General features: G+C 34.7%; 1 pseudogene; it reads right to left on the reverse strand.

Annotated features, from left to right (window-relative positions):
- Nucleotides 1-384: 384 nt before the first annotated feature.
- On the reverse strand, nt 385-1,679 carry LOC114205803 (mitochondrial transcription rescue factor 1-like; annotated as a pseudogene).
- Nucleotides 1,680-17,556: the final 15,877 nt, after the last annotated feature.

Here is a 17,556-nt window from a genome sequence, read left to right on the forward strand (position 1 = left end):
TCAGGACTGAACATGCATTAAATCTCTTCTTGTCTATTTTCTCAGAGTAACTGGAATTTTTTACCTCACCTTGCACTGATACAAGTGATAATGTTGTTGTTGTTGTTGTTTTTCTATGTAGGATTTTTGTTGGCCCATGTTCTGAAGTTATTACATACATTATTTTATTTTATTAAAAATGTATTGTACTGTATGTATCTGGAATTAATAAAGTTGCATTGTTTTAAAAGGTGTTACATGCAGGCACTATAGTTGTATTTCAATATCCCTGAATTATAAGATTTTTCTTATTTTAAAATTTTTTTCTTTCTTAAATTATTCTGTGACTTCTGAGCATTGTATGGTCATTCCCAGGTACAAATAAGATATTTTTCAAACATCTTTTTAAATTTTTTCATGGTTAAACCACATCATTATTATCTTTGTTCCTGCTTCTTCATCTTCTCCAGTGTGAAGATCCAATGTATCTCCCGTGTTCACTATTCTTTTTGTCCATAATGTCTCCCCATGCAGCCTGAGCTCATCTTTGTAAAATGCAACTTCCAATTTGTTTCTCACATTGTAGCATTTGTGAAATCAGGTGCATTTTGTCACATCTATATAGTGATTCCTTTTCCCTTCAAGACACTTATTAAATCAATGGTTCATCTTACATAACTGAGTCTTAGAATCAAGGAAATGTGACACATGGGATTTGGCAGGCAGTCACTTGACTCCTTTGGGAATGGCTTTTCTCATTTTCTTCCAGTATCTAGGCCTATATTGAGGGTAACATGATACAGAAAAGACTGCACTATTTTCTTCCATGTTTTTATATCTCTGACTACACAAGGGCCATCCTCAACCACCTCTTCCTGCTCATTCATCTCCTTTTGATCATTGTCTCCATCACAGTCCTCTTCATCTTCTACTTTTTGCAGAATCTTTTTGTCAATATTTTAGAACTGATATTACTTTTTGTCTTATGGAAAATGGAAATATATATTCTGGAGATATTAAAAGCCCTGGGAGTCTCAGTGAGAAATATTATGAAAAAGTGTTTTATAATGTGATGCAATAAATATGATACTAGAAAAATATGTGTGGATGCCAAGAAGCACAGAGTTTGTGTGAAGAAGGTGTTGCTCAGAGCCCAATCTAGGCTTTCTTAAAACCAGGCAGGCTGACGCTAGACATAGCTATTACACATAAGCTTTATGTTAGAGTCTCTGGTCCTTCCCTTCCTTTGTCCATGCACTGCTGACCTCAGGGCCACCCCCTGCCCTTCAAATACAATTTGGAAGGTCTGGGTATATGTGAAGCAGGGAATTGGGACTGAGAACCTTTATAGAACTAGGGCTTTAAGGGGACCTCAAAGTGACCATATAGAGTGGTTCTCTCAGGACCGGCACCAGTTCACACCTATCATCCAAGCATAATTGTCCCTCTTTGTAAAGTAAGTTTTGTCTTCATCCACTTAGTTAGAGGATAGAAAAGCTGTACTCACTGTTCCATGAAAGCAGCAAGTAATCTTGCCTCTTCCTAGAGCTCAGGGAAGAAAACAAAATGTATCCAAGGAAATTGCTTCCTAAATTTGCAAGCTTGGAGTGATAATTACACTTTTCTGGGACCCTTAATAATAGCAAAATCTTACCACACTCAGAGATACTTCTAGAATAGGAGATGACGAAGACCTCCATAAATGGGAAAATTTGGGGTTAAAGATGTGTATATAATAAAAATAATTTTCACATAAAGAAATACATGAGGGAGATTAAGCTGATCTAGAAAAAAAAACAAAACAAAACCTAGGAACTTGAGATAATTGAACATTATGCACAGACTCTGGCTCTGCCAATCACTTCTTTCCCCATTCTTTCTAATGAATCTCTCTCTCTTTCTCTCTCTCTCTCTCTCTCTCTCACACACACACACACACACAATCACACAATGATATATATAACATATTGTATGATTCAGAAATTCCACTTTTAGGTATATAAAGAAAATAATTAAAAGCAAAGACTCAATGATATATTTGCACTCATATTTTCATAGTATTATTCACAGGTGTCAAACTGTGGAAGCAGCCCAAATGCCTATTGACTGATGAAATGGATAAACAAAATGTGGTATATGCATACAATAGAATTTGTTTCAGGCTTAAAAAGGAAGAAAATTCTGACACATGTTACATGGATGAATCTTGAAGACATTATGCTAACAGAAATAAGCCTGACACAAAAGTGTAATTCTATTGATTAAGATACCTGTGGTAGTCAAATTCATAGAAACAGAAAGTAGAATGGTGATTGCCAGGAACTGGGAGTAATGGTGAATGGAAAGTTAAAGTCTAATGGGTAAAGAGTTTCAGTTTGGAAAGATGGAAAAGTTCTGTAGATGGATGGTGGTGATGGTTGCATGATAACATGAATGTACTTAAATGCCCCAGAACTGGACACTAAAAAAAAATTTAAATTGTAAATTTTATGTTATGAGCATTTAATCACAATGTAATTTTTTTATTTGAGTATAGTTGACACACAATGTTACATTAGTTTCAGATATACAACATAGTATTTCCACAGATCTATACATTATGCTATGCTCACCACAAGTGTAGCTACCATCTGTCACCATGCAATGCTATTACAATATCAAGGGCTATATTCTTTATGCTGTGCTTTTTATTTCCATTACTTCTTCATTCCATAACTGGAAGCCTGTGTTTCCCTTCCCCTTCACCCATTTTGCCCAATTTAAAAAAAAAAAAAAAGAAGAGGGAAGGGGTGTTCATTTGCATCAAATGCAGCTCAGACAATGGATACTGTGAAAACACATAAATTGCCATTGAATGTAGCAAAATGAAGGCTTTAGGAATTCTGACAGTAACACTTTTGGTAATATTTCTATGGCATTGTGTTTATACATATAAATTTATATTTAAATTATTGTGCAAAAATTTAAATAGTACACTACTTAGCTACCCAAAATGTTTTCATTGGAGAGAGAGCATATCTAATTCTTTGTGTCCCCAATAATTTCTGGCACAATATACTAATGTAAAAATTCTGAAATGATATGCCCCTGAAATGGAGCTTGATTTATTAAATAATCCATGTTTTTCCTCACAAATCAAGTGGTCAGTTTTCTCATATCTTAAAATTCCATTGGGGATTATGGGACTTTTCTATTTTCTGAATTTGTTCCATTGAACTGTCAAGTAATATGACTGTGCCACACTGTTTCATTTCAACTCCACAGCATAGCTCCAGCATGCTTTATTATCTTGGTTATTTTTATCACTTTTCTTCTTGAGATTTTTATTCTGGCTATACTTGCTTGTTTATTTTTCCAAAGAAATTTATCGCGTGGTAAAAACATTCTGTAGTTAATTTACTTGAGATTATGTTTATCTATTGATATTACTTCGCTGGATATTGGCATCTTTTTAATGTTTGTCCAGAAGATAGTATACTTTTCTTTTTCTTTTTTTTTTTTTTTGAAGATTTTATTTATTTATTTGACAGAGAGACACAGCGAGAGAAGGAACACAAGCAGGGGGAGTGGGAGAGGAAGAAACAGGCTTCCCGCGGAGCAGGGAGCCCGATGTGGGGCTCGATCCCAGGACCCCGGGATCATGACCTGAGCCGAAGGCAGACGCTTAACGACTGAGCCACCCAGGTGCCCCCATAGTATACTTTTCAACTTATCCATGTCATGTCATCTTATTGATTTAGAAACATAGAGCTGACTTCATATAGAATTCACTTATTTCTTGTTAATATTATTTTATCTTTGGGGTTCCTATGGTAATATACAAGAACATGTTTGTTTGTTTTTAATATGTGAAAACTATTGTTTTAACTAATTTTATAAACAACCACATTACTGATTTTTCACATAAGTAGTTTTGTGACAACGTGTTAGTTTTTTGGAAGAATAAATGTAGTTGGACCCATAGCTCTCATCTTACATTGGGCTACGTACCATATCAATCAAATGTTTGAGAGAAAAAATTCTAAGTATATAATAAAAGTATTCAATATTTTAATTTAAGTAAATACATATCAAAATTTTAATGAAATATAATACTCCTCTTTAATCAGTTTGTGGAGGAAAAGTCACTCTCAAATATTATTGATGGGAGTATAAGTTAATATAATTTCTTTGTATAGCATTTTGTAAAATCAACTCAAATTATAATTGTACATTTCTTTGACCAAAACTTCCTATTGGAATTGTTATATGTTCTCTACTCATTGTAACATTGATATAATACCTAAAGATTGAAAACAATATAAATGTATGACATTATTTCCTATATATATTGTTATTTAAAGAAATTGTGGAATACAGGGTGCACTATGCTACAACGTGTGCAAAAAGATGACAGAATATCTTTGAAATTAGATTTTTGTGCGTGTCATCTTTGCCTCTTTGAAAGCGTATGTATGATTTCCTACTAAAACTCTAAATTGTTTATTTTGAACAGGGTCATATAATTCAATGTGACTCCAGTCTCTCTCATGGTAGCATTTTATTCTCTTTCCAGTTTAAGTCCCATGGCAATCAAACTCTTATCAGGAAAGAGATGGCTTATCACTACAAACTTGGCCCCTATTTCAAAGATATTTGTCCTGATCTGTCTCTACATATCTTATTTTGAGGAATGTTCAGATTCTGTGATATTTAGAGTGATAACATGATGTCTGCATCCTTCACCCTTGTCATACTTCAGACAAAACCTCCAAATCTTATCACTCTTAAATATCAACTATAAGAAGGGTAAATAAAATTCATATAACATAAAATCATGAAGGTCTGAACTCCGTGGCTGAGTATACAATATTATTTAATTTGGGAAAATAATGAGAAGACCATTAACCAGAGCAGATTTGCCTTTAGCCAGAACACAGAATACTCCAACTTTTGCTAGATATACCCTTAACATATTCTTCCTCATGAGGTTTCATGAAATCTGATTTAAACAAATAAAAATATTTAGCTTTTCTGCCTTTCCTCCTGCCTTGCTTTCAATGATAATGATGATGGTAGGTCCATCCCTTTCATTATGAATGGCCAAGTATTTCCCTTCACAAAGTAGGAAGGTGATCATCTTTCCTCTGGAATTTGCTGAGTAATTAAACTGATAGATGGATATAATAATTCCAGAATATAAAAATAAGTCACACATGGCAAAACTGATAGAAGGGAGTACAGGCAACCTCTGCCTTTCTTATTTGAGCTGGAAATGATGAGAGTGTTTCTACTGTTGTAATAGGTGCAAGGAGGGTAGTTGAGCTCATGCTGTCCAGAGCTGAGCATAGGGTATCAAATAAACAAATGGCCCAAAGTAGCAAGAAGACATGGTATAGACCCTCATTGTTAGGGTGAGGGCTATGAAAAAGGACATGTCTGACATGTCTTGCCAACATGATTTAATCAAAGGAATTCTGGAAAAATATCCTTGGTGACTCCCAAAATCATCCAGTGTGCCACAAGAAAGTACAAAATCAAATAACATCTGAATTCTAAAGAGGTGGTCATGGGCCAAACCTGACCTCTCTGTTTTATACAAAATTTTCTGCATTCTGAGAAGCCTTCAAGATGCTTTCAACTGGATGTAGAATTCCTGATATTGAGATTATCAACTAGATGGTTAGTAATTTTTTTGAAGATCTTATTTATTTATTTATTTGAGAGAGAGAGAGAGTGCACGAGAGCATGAGCGACAGGGAGGGGCAGAGGGAGAGGGAAGCGGACTCGCTGCTGAGCAGGGAGCATGATGCTAGGCTCGATCACAGGGACCTAGCCTTGGGATCATGACCTGAGCCAAAGGAAGCCGCTTAACCGACTCAGCCACCCAGGTGCCCCAATGGACGGTAATTTTTAAAGTAAGTGATGGTTTATAAAAATCTCTAAATAAGAAAGACTAGGACAAAATTAAGATATTTTTTCTAGAATTTAGGCAGACCAGTGGCATTAGGACCAAGAAGAAAGAGTTCATGCAGTTTTGAAACTGTGTGGTAACTATTTCATGCAACCGATATAATTACATTACCCAAAATTAGCTATTTGTTATTTTTGTTGGGTTTTGTATTAAGAATTTCTAGGGCTATGGGAGGTAACTGCTGAGGAACTTTGGCAGGTCACATGTTTTCTAGGTTAAATGGTGGTGCTGCTCTGAAAGATAATGTTTTGAGTCACAATCACAATCTTTCTGGGTAGTGCTGTCCTGGAGCAGTTCTCTGGACAAGATATTGGTCTGACCATAAGAACTCTCTGTGGACATCTTTTTGGAATGGTCGAACATTTTCTTTTTATCAAAAGGCCTTAACCAAAATTAATTTTATATAGTCATAAAACAGCAATCTGTTTATAAATAGCAGATTTTTAAAACTGTTTACATCAATAACTGATCTAACACCATGGAAGTGGCAGGAATGTGGGAGGGGGGTACTTTTTTGAGAAAAGATCGGTAAGTGCATGTTTAATGGAATTAAAATCATTACAATCTGCCTTTATATGACATTAAAAATATCAAGAATAAAGGAGACCAGAAAGGATACAAGATTACTAAAAGAGAAGTTATATTGAATTAAAATCACTCAAATGATAAAAATTAATGTTTTCTACATTTGTAGATGCATGATCCATTTCCAAGGCTTAATTATCATTTTCAGAAGTCTAATCATGCTATCAAGTACATTCTGATTTTATTTAAATTGATAAAATGAATAGTAATAACTGAAGTGCCAAGTAGCAACAAACAAATTTCAAAATAAGAAAATCCATTTAACCTGCACTAATTAGGAGATAGAGGGAAACTGATTTCACTAGAGCATCACTGGCAGGAAACCTCTGAACTAGCAAAGTATGTCTTGGTTTATGGATATATCCACCGTGCCTGTTCTCCTGTGGGTATTTCAATATAGACACTTGTAGTCACATTATCATTTGCTCACTAAGAAGGTAAAACATAAGAAGTCAAGTCCAGAGGAAATGGAAAATTTTGGTTTCCTTGAAGACATCAAATTTTGTCAAAATAAAACCAATTAAGACTGAATGAGTTAAAATTTAAGGCATCAGTGGTTCACTGATTTATTTATTTCTTCCTCATTTTGAAATGATTCAGTGACTGGCAAATCTATTTGTAGAGGTGATGGGGGGAATGCCAGAAAATGTAGAGTGATTTTTACTAATTTAACAAATCCTTGCCAATGATTAAGTTTCAGTGGAACTGTAGGAACAACCATTACACAATTAAAATAATCTTTGAGCAATTCTCATGTTAATCCTGAAGGGTTAAATTATAATAACCATATTTATTTTTAAACAAATAAACGGGGGGGAGAAAGAGGCTAGTGACCCAGACCTAATTATGAATTATCAGCTTGGATAATGCTAAATTTTAACAACTATTTGAATTATGTGGTGACCTCTCGTGATTAGAACAACACAATGGCAAAGATGCACTTGCTCATTTTTATTGAAATATTGGAAATAATTCTATGGTCTGTTCTCCCATTTTAAAATGTATCATTATTTTAATTCTTAACCTTTCTTTGAAAACCTATTCCCATGCATAAGTCATACCCATCAGTTTTAATTATGATAGTGGTAAATTCTCTGAAAAGAGGCCTCTGAGAATGTAACTAATTCTGTTCACAATGTTCATAATCTCATGGTTTTACAATGTCACATTAAGATAAGAAAAGTACTGAAATTATGAAATAGAAATTAAATGTATAAATCAGGCTAAAGTTCTTTTTAAAGCTGTTTTTAAAAGAAAACAAATTAAATGATTGTAATTATAGTTATTTAAGAGCTTCAGGTTCTTTTGTTTTTGGTCTGGTTGTAGTAGAAGATTCTCTACTGCCAAAATTATAAAGAAGAAAAATAACATCAACGTTATAAACAGAATGAAAAATGATTCCACACTGGGTAGAATGGGTTTATATAATTCAGCAATGTTTTTAATATCTTCTTTGGTATTTTTTCTATAGTTAAGAATGGTTATTTATATGTTTCTGTTATTTGAAACGTACAGGGGTTTCTTTATTCCTCTTCAACAAATGACACTATCATATCTTAGCAATTGTTGAAAAAATATTCACTGCTTTTGAAAATCCTTCATGTGGCCTCTTTTACAGGGCTTTTCAACATTTAATGATCCCTAGAGACTCCAGTTTGTCAATGTTACTGTCAATGTTAATAATTTATACTTTCCCTAAATGAGAAAGGCACTGGAGAAAATAGGAGTGATAAATAAGGAAAAATAAGAACAAAGGTATAAATTTGAAGAAAGCAGAAATTTAAGGAAGAAAGAATTGTGTGTGTGTGATAAAAATTAAAAGAAGGAAAAACAAAAAGGAGAGGATGATTAATTTATACTTTTGAGATTCTAATATCAAGAAGCATAACAATTATTTAGGGGAGAAAAACATTTTTTAGACCTTAAACTCCCAGAGTAACATTTTCTATGACTGTATTACCTTTTGAATTTATTCCTTCATTCTGCAAATATTGGTTAAATATTTTACTGCACTGGGGGAGGGGGATCCTGTGATAAATCTCAGAGGCATCAACATCTTCAAAGAACTTAATGTTTAGTAGAAATATCTGAGTAAATTCATTAAAATTGGAAAAATACTATTTTATAGGTATTGTGCGGATATCTACATGGGTTCCATAAAAGGAAGAACAAAGAATTGTCCCATGCTTACCTAGACTTAAGCCATGATGAACTTCACTGAAGAGGAGTTGGGAAATTAGACTAGGATTCCTAGAAAACAAAGAGAGAAGGACAGAAGCTTATTAATAAAACTTTATTAGGGAGTACAATGCCTGGGAAGGAGTGGAGGAGATAGACTCAAAGAACATATAAAAGCTGACCCTCAGGAGGGGAAGAATGCAGGGGGGCGGAAATCGGAGGGGGAGACGAACCATGAGAGACCATGGACTCTGAGAAACAAACTGAGGGTTCTAGAGGGGAGGGGGTGGGGGGATGGGTTAGCCTGGTGATGGGTATTAAAGAGGGCAGGTACTGCATGGAGCACTGGGTGTTATATGCAACAATGAATCATGGAACACTACATCAAAAACTAATGATGTAATGTATGGTGATTAGCATAACATAATAAATTTTTTTTAAATAAATAAAATTAAAAAAAAAAGCTGACCCTAACTTCCTGACAAGCTCTTTTTTTCTTATTTCCCCAGAGATCTTCACAAAGGCCCCGTGAATGGTTCGTGAAGCAGAGGGAGAAGAAAGACAGTTATCCTTTTCAATTGCCTCTCATCTCCCCTTGACCAGAATTTGCTACCATGAGTAATAATTCAAAATTTCCAGGGAGCATGCTGATTACCTATTGAATTTTGCTACTTCTCATGCTGGAGGAGTGATAGGGATGCCCGAGATTTGGAGGCAAGAGGTGGCTGGAACATTTGTGTGAGGTGTGACTCTGTAGGGTAAAATTGGAAGCAAGGAGAGGGATCAGGAATAGGGGCTTCTGAGACCTCTCAGCTGGAGCAATAGCTGCGGCAGTAGCCACAGAAGCAACTCATATTACCATATTACACAATTCTATGCTGGGAAGGTTTGACCAGACAAGAACTCAAGTGTAGAGATCTGGAATGACCCATAAGCTGAATCTTGTGCATGCTGCTTGACCTTAGTCTTGAAAAATAACTAGATGTTCACCAAACTGACAAAGGAAAATGTGGGTGCCATTGCAGGAAGCATCATGAGAAAGTGCATGATTATGTGTGACTATGACTATATTACTCCTGAATTCATCCATATTTCTCCATTGATACAGCCACAATCCTTCTCCAAGTGTTTAAATTAGTAACCTATTAATTTGTAGCCTTCTAAAAATCACTGTTTAATTGTTCTGTCCATATTTAACCTTTCTTCTTCCCTTTCATAGATCCATTGTTCATCCTCCAATGCAAATCTGGTTGTGACATTTCAAATCTTAAAATGCTTCAATGCATTTCCATTCATTTAGGATAAAATTTCCAATCCTTGACCTACCAAGATTTTCTAGCTCCAACCTATGTTTTCTCTTAGCCCTAACTTTGATGGCTCACTCTTTCCCTCACATGTGCCAAGATGTTTTCCCTTCCTGTATCCTCGGTACCTAGCAGAGTGCCTGACACATATCTATACAAATAGTCATGAAGTAAATGACTACAGTATTGCCCCTCAGAAGCTCCACTGAACAGGCAAGGCAGATTTATGGATATGTCAAAGACTGGAATGGAATCTACATAACACTACATGGAAACTTTCTTGTGTCCTGTTGTGTTGTTTTTGAAGAAGAGAAGGGCATTAGGAAAGCTTTAGAGCATTAACCCGTAAAAATGTGAAAGTGGAGTGAACATTTAGTTATTAATTGTAGTGCATTATAAAAGAAAACTACAATAGCAATTTTTGGAATTGTGAAGGCCTAATGGCATGATCAGAGTAGGGTGAGTAATCCTGTGTTACTGGTACATGGGTTGTCCTGGGAGATACCCTAGACAGAAGACTGGAATGGGAGGCTCCACTTTAGTGTATTTTATTTTTTGCAGTCCCAGATTTATGTTTTCCCATGAAAATATATACCTTCATAACAAGTTATTCTTCACTCTATCAAGGCCATTTTTTTGTTATAAGGTATGGACTTACTATGGGATGTTTCAATTATAAATCCTATCCTATCACACTTAATATTACTGTAAGATTTACATCCTTATGTTAAAATGTTCAGTCCCTTTAGATTCTATTCAAATCCAATTTTTGGCCTACAGCTCTATGAGATCAAAACTACTGCCTTTCACTTCCCTCTGATTTGTCTTGATTTTGTTTAAATTAATGCACTCACTGTTCTTCTTTCTGTGTCTAAGCAGCTGTTCTGTAAAATATTTTCTTTCACAGTTTTATTAGCCCTTGTGAATCAGTCAGTGAGTCTCTTTCTAAACATTTGGCACACATTCCTCTAGAGATATGTTTTTTATTTCCTTCTTAATAACTATTTTTTCCTGCGATCATAAGCAATGACCTGAAAGAAGAGAACCCGTTCTTTGACACTTTCTATAAATATAAATTCTTCCTTGCTTTTCTGTCCTTTTTATCCAAAAACAGAATTAAGATAAAATAAAAAAAGATGTATTAATGATCTTTTTAAAAGGAACATAAAGCCTCATATATATATATATGTATGTATTCTCTACTACTCAATATTAAATACATTTCTATCATCCCCATTCATTGGTAATACTGAAGGATCAAAGCAACTAGAAATAACTAGGTAGTATAATATGTTCAACATGAGCCAAAAATGAAAAAAGTAATATTCATATTATAGTAATAATATTAAAAGTGAACTCTTTTTCAAACACTGTTCTAAGCACTTTGTGTGGATTCATTCAGATCTTCAAAACTCCCCGTGAGGTTGATAATAATATAACATCTGTTTAAATTAGTTGTCATTAAAGTAGAGACATCTTTAGGAAAAAAGTTAAGTAATTTTTTTTTACCAATTATATAACCTCAGTCTGCAGGTAGTGATAATGTTATATGAGCACAAATTGCCAGAGTTTACATGCTCATTAAGCCCTACCTATAAATACAATCTCAATACTTATTCCCATTGTCAATTTGTCCTGGTTGATCATGGCATCCAAAAACATTTTTAAACATGTATTTGGGAGAATAGTACTCTGAGTGCAGGTGTGGTGAATGGTAGTGGTGGTGTGGACATCAGCTCTATGTATATATCAAATAGTTACCTTTATTGTGTGAGTGCATATAAACATGAAAAAAGAAATTATTATGTACAGATATTAACAATTTTGCAAATGTGAAGATCCAGATACAATCAGTGTGTGGCTTTAAATTCTTTGCATTTGTTCTTTCCATTGTTGAGTATTGAGAAAGTCCAATGGGAAGCTATTGGCATAATAAAAATTTTTTTGCATAAAAACATAAAATTATTATTTCTGGACAATTAAACTAAATGTTTAACTTCTATAAAGCATTCCTTAAAATTAATTTTTAAAAGTCATAAAGACAAAAAATTTTTATTTTATTTTTTTTAAAGATTTTATTTATTTATTTGACAGAGAGAGAGAAAGAGCGTACAAACATGGGGAGTAGGAGAGGGAAAAGCAGGCTCCTCGCCGAGCAAGGAGCCCAATGTGGGGCTCAATCCCAGGACCCTGGGATCATGACCTGAGCCGGAGGCAGACACTTAACCAACTGAGCCACCCAGGTGCCCCAAGATAATAAATTTTTAAAATGCATACTCAGAATAATGGTATTTGAAGTAGCTGATTTCAATTCACAATTCAAAAGCAGTCATGTGTTATTTATAAAGCATTTTGCATTGGCAAAATTGTGCTTGATAATTATTTTTGTTATATTCCCTGAGAACAAATTAAGAATAAAAATATTATTTTTCAGCCTGAAGTAAAAAATAAAATAAGTAAATAAGTAAAAGTAGATAAATAAGTACTCTACCACTTTACTTAAAAATAAATAAATAACTGGTCTGCCACGCATCACCCTATAATGTGGTAGCACTTCCAGGAGTAAAATTCAGGTCACTTGTCTCCCAATTGTATGCTCTGTCCAGTAGCCTGGTATCCTTCAGCTGGATTATTTCATAGATGCCAGTTGGAATATGTGCACAAAATCGACCTCAATATCTGTTTTTCCCAGGAAAGTGTTATATCTCCCCTCTTATCTGATTTTACATATTTTTAAAAGAAAAAAACTAGAAATAAAATGGAAACCGTTTGAGTGAATATGCATGCTAATTTCCCATAAAAATATTTCTCAAAACTCATTCATATCATTAAATATTTGTTGAGTTCTAACTATATACTATTTCAAAGGTAATTTTAATAATGTCTATTTTTAACCATACATTTTTATATTGTTACTAAATTTGTACATTCTACTTCCTGGATAGAATAATAAAAATTGCCAATTCAATTTTTCAATTCATTAGCAACCATGAAAATTATCAGTTAACAATTGGTATCCTTGGAAATGTACATCAATGGCACAAGATAATATTTTAAAAATAAATGTAACCATCAAAATTTAAATATGAAAAGAGATGGGAAGCCTGGGTGGCTTCATTGGTTAAGTGACCAACTTTTGATTTTGGCTCAGGTCATGATCTCAGGGTCATGAAATCGAGTTCTGCACCAGGCTCGGTGCTCAGGGGAAAGTCTGCTTAAGATTCTCTCTCTCCCTGTCCCTTCCCCTTGCCCACCCCCCGACACACGCTTTCTCTCTCTCTTTCTCTCTCAAACAAATAAATAAATAAGGGCATTTCTCACATCATTGGAAATTAATAAATGCTTATTTAATTAAATTTGATCCAATCATCCAAAATTAAAATGTAAAGATCTTGAGGAAAATGTAGCTAAATTATTAAGCAACTTTGTTTTGTTATGTTTGGTAAAGGAGTAAAAATTCATCAATACAATTGCCATGCCTGTTTTACTCACTACTATATTCCCTGGACTTCTCTTAATGTACAACCCATAACAGATATAATTGTTCAACAAATGAACAAACACACAATGAAAGGCTGGCACTAATCCTTTTTTAAATTTTTCATTTTCTTCACATTTTCCATTTTAATATAAACCCATAACTCAGAAATCCAGCACCTTTTTTTTTCATCTAATCTCAAATGACTTTGTAACTAGTCAGTCAGGACTACATGCCATATAATACATGAAAAAATATAGTAGTTTGTTTATAGTCTTACCACGATATTTGCCACCTTATTTACTTAATTATGAAACTGATTAATTTAATTGTTTCTCTCTGATATGACACTGGTGGAGTTTGAAGCCATTATTACCGCTTAGGTGTTTTGTTTGTTTGTTTCAATTCAAGTTAGTTAACTACAGTTCAGCACTGGTTTCAGGAGCAGAATCCAGTGATGAATCCAGAATTCATCACCCACATGCAACACCTAGTGCTTATCCCAACAAGTACCCTCTTTAAGACCATCACCCATTTAGCCCATTCCTCTCACCCCCACCCCCCCAGCAACCCTCAGTTTGCACTCTATAGTTAAGAGTCTCTTATGGTGTGCCTCCCTCTCTGGTTTTCTTATTTTACTCTTCCTTCCCTTCACCTGTGTCCATTTGTTCTGTTTCTTAAATTCTACATAAGTGGGGACACCTGAGTGGCTCAGTTGGTTAAGTCACAGGAATAAAAGGCATAGAATAGGGAATATAGGCAATTATATTATAATAGTGTTGTATGGTGACAGATGGTAGCTACACTTGTGGTGAGCATAACACAGTGTATAGAGAAGGTGAATCACCATGTTGTACACCTGAAACTAAGGTAACATTGTGTGTCAACTATACTAAAAAAAACACCTTAAAAATGATTATAAAAAGCTGTTGTCAAATTATCTTTTCTTTAAAGGAAGATTTCATGGGAACTCTCCTTGCAAATAATTTAAAAGTGGTTGAAGTTAACAAAATTTTATGACACTACCAGTTAAGTATACTCATACACCAATAGTCTTGAAATATTGTTAGGCATCAGAATAATTAGAGAATTCTGTTAAAAAATCTGAGTCCTCTAACACCTGTTAAATAAATATCTCTAAAGGAAAGGGCTGCACATCAGTATTTTATGTAATATAGATTCCATGTGATTCTGACACGCAGCATAATTTGGAAATTGCTACTGTAGAAAATATATTTATCCTGCATGGATTTAGGATTATAATGAAGCTTGCCAGTAGTTTTTTACAAATATCTAAAGTGAGGGCGCCTGGGTGGCTCCATCCGTTGAGCGTCTGCCTTTGGCTCAGGTCATGATTCCCGGGGTCCTGGGGTCGAGCCCCACATCAGGCTCCATACTCAGCGGTGAGTCTGCTTCTCCCTCTTCCTCTCCCTCTATGATTTCTCCCACTCTCTCTCAAATAAAGAAATAAAATCTTAAAAAAAGAACAAATATCTAAAGTATATGTAAGTTTTCTTTTTTTCATGATAACTCAGCTTTAACTTTCATACTTTCTCTTTCTTTAAACTGAGTTTCTTCAGAAAATGCAGTTAGGTGGAATCAATGTGTACTGCTTTTGCCTATATTGGAATAATATTGAAAGTGTTATCATCCCCATTTCTTTCCCTTTCCCTGAATCTATAGAATTTGCCATGTAACTTTTGTGGTTCCTTTCACTAGGGGTAGTGTTCATGTTTCTGCCCCACTAATTTTGCACTTGGCCATGTGATTTACTTGGGCAGACAAAAATGTGGTCAGAAGCAATGGCAGGCCAATTTCCAACCTGGATCTTTTTAGAAACATTGTGTGTTCTACCTGTTATATGTGCACTTCTATCTCCTTCATGAGAAGACAATAACCCTAGGAGATTCTGCCCCTTTAGTCCAGGCCCTAGAATGACATGTAAAACAGACCCAACCTACTCAACACACAGAGCCATGAAGGTGAATAAAACACTGTTATACATTACTGAGACTTTGTATAGTTCATTATGTCGCATCACAATGGTCAGAAGTAACCAATGTATATATCTGGGATAGCATAATTTGGGGCTAATATTCACTATTTTATACAAGAACTGAATAAATCCACCAAAAGTAATTGACATGTATTTAAACTTTTCTAAAATGCATAAATATTGGCAAATATGTTAAATATAAAAAGGGTTATTTTTATAATTTAAAATAAGTCATCTTTATTATTTCTTGTTTATCTTTACATCTCTGACAACTAGTATAGGATTGGAATAGGGTTAGCACTTAAATATGTATAGAATCATTATATGAAATACAGAGTAATTGACTTAAACTGATGGATTTGCCTTTGATTTTTTTTTTAAAGATTTTATTTATTTATTCATGAGAGACAGAGGGAGAGAGAGAGAGAGAGAAGCAGAGGGAGAAGCAGGCTCCCAAGGAGCAGGGAGCCCGATGTGGGACTCGATCCCAGGACCCTGGGATCATGACCTGAGCCGAAGGCAGACGCTTAACCATCTGAGCCACCCAGGCGCCCAAGATTTGCCTTTGATTTTTTTTTTTTTAAAGATTTTATTTATTTGACAGAGAGAGACACAGCGAGAGAGGGAGCACAAGCAGGGGGAGTGGGGGAGGGAGAAGCAGGCTTCCAGCTGAGCAGGGAGCCCGATGCGGGGCTCGATCCTAGGACCCTGGGATCATGACCTGAGCGGAAGGCAGACGCTCAATGACTGAGCCACCCAGGCGCCCCTGCCTTTGATTTTGAGAACATAATATTTTATTACTGAGATACTACATGTATCTATTTTTTAATAAAATATAAGTTTATACCACTTATGATAGTTTTTTCATTCTCATAAGTAAATATGTAATAAGACTACTTAAGATTCTACTATAACCTACTACTTTCAGAATTAGATAAGTAGATGCCATTTGTACTTAAACCTATTTTTCTAGCATACTAAGTATTGTATTAGGTTTCATAATTAACAATCACAGTAATATAGCATCCTAAGTATTGTATTAGGATTCATAATTAACAATCACAGTAATATTTTGTCATTTTGACAGCAAACCACAAGTTCCAGTTGAATGGCATTTGAAGTTTATGTAACAGTTACTGAATGTGATTACTTCTGTTAATGATTCACATGGACTTGAATGTAAATATCTCATAACAACAAGGTTCAGTTCTTTGGGATTCCAGGCAGGTTTAATCCACAAACCTCAGTAACAATCATGTAGTACTTTTTGCAGATCCTTAAATTTATTTGAGTGTTTTTGAATTTTTACTATGCCAGTGGCAAAGTTCAAATAATTGCTAGACATTATAAAAGCATGGTAGAATACTATGTCCTTATTAACTTTGTTTTTTTTTTCTTTTTAAAGATTTTATTTATTTATTTGTCAGAGAGAGAGAAAGTGAGAGTGAGCACAAGCAGGGGGAGTGGCAGGCAGAGGGAGAAGCAGGCTCCCCGCTGATCAGGGAGACTGATGCAGGACTCGATCCCAGGACCCTGGGATCATGACCTGAATGAAGACAGACACTTAACTGACTGAGCTACCCAGGTATCCCGGTCCTTATTAACTTTGAATGAAAAAAAAAAAATATATGTTGTGATGTACAGCAAATTGCTAAGTTTTAATGGTCCTCTCTTTGTTTTGAGGTACTAAATCAAAGTATAAATATAAAGTGTATTAGAATGTGATCCTCTTATACTTAAGTTTTGGCATTCCTCTCTGATAACATCTTTATCATGAACAAACTCCCTCATAATTTTGACTTTTCTATTCATATGCAATTGCTCATTAACTGAGCATTTTTTCTAGTTTTATTATACCTTTTGAGATGTTCTCCAAAGTAAGCTGCATTTTCTTCTAATGTCTTTTTAATATTTGATGACTTTGGCAAAGGAACCTAATATGCTTTAGTTCTCTCTTCCATCAAATCCTCTATCTTCCAATAATTCCTTTCCATGTTATTTGTGTCCTGATAATACTTTTATCATCTTTCTCACTGAGGCCGTCTACCAAACTCCAAGACACTCATCCACTTCCTTCAGTGAT

This window comes from Eumetopias jubatus, unplaced genomic scaffold (genome assembly GCF_037043125.1).
Source record: "Eumetopias jubatus isolate StellerSeaLion01/CBP00866 unplaced genomic scaffold, mEumJub1_p1.0 scaffold_7, whole genome shotgun sequence".
NCBI lineage: Eukaryota > Metazoa > Chordata > Mammalia > Carnivora > Otariidae > Eumetopias > Eumetopias jubatus.